This window comes from Chaetura pelagica, unplaced genomic scaffold, assembly GCF_000747805.2.
Source record: "Chaetura pelagica isolate M959 unplaced genomic scaffold, ChaPel_1.0 scaffold689, whole genome shotgun sequence".
In the NCBI taxonomy this organism is placed as follows: Eukaryota; Metazoa; Chordata; class Aves; order Apodiformes; family Apodidae; genus Chaetura; species Chaetura pelagica.
The window spans coordinates 213,070-213,296 of NW_009954635.1; positions in this window are offsets into that span (position 1 = coordinate 213,070).

A 227-nucleotide genomic window follows, 5' to 3' on the forward strand; every position below is an offset into this window, starting at 1 on the left:
TGAGGGGCTGGGGGAGAGAATACAACCGGAGCTCAGGAGCCTGGTGGTGTCAATAACCCCCCGGCCACCATCCCAGCCCCCGGCCCAGCTCCGGGGGGGAGAAATGAAGATAGGAGGCTGCTGTGCGGGGCTGGGGGATGCTGTGAGGGGCTGGGGGATGCTGTGAGGGGGTGGGGACCGCGGACCCGCGCAGGGGCCAGACACACACACACACACACACACACGCC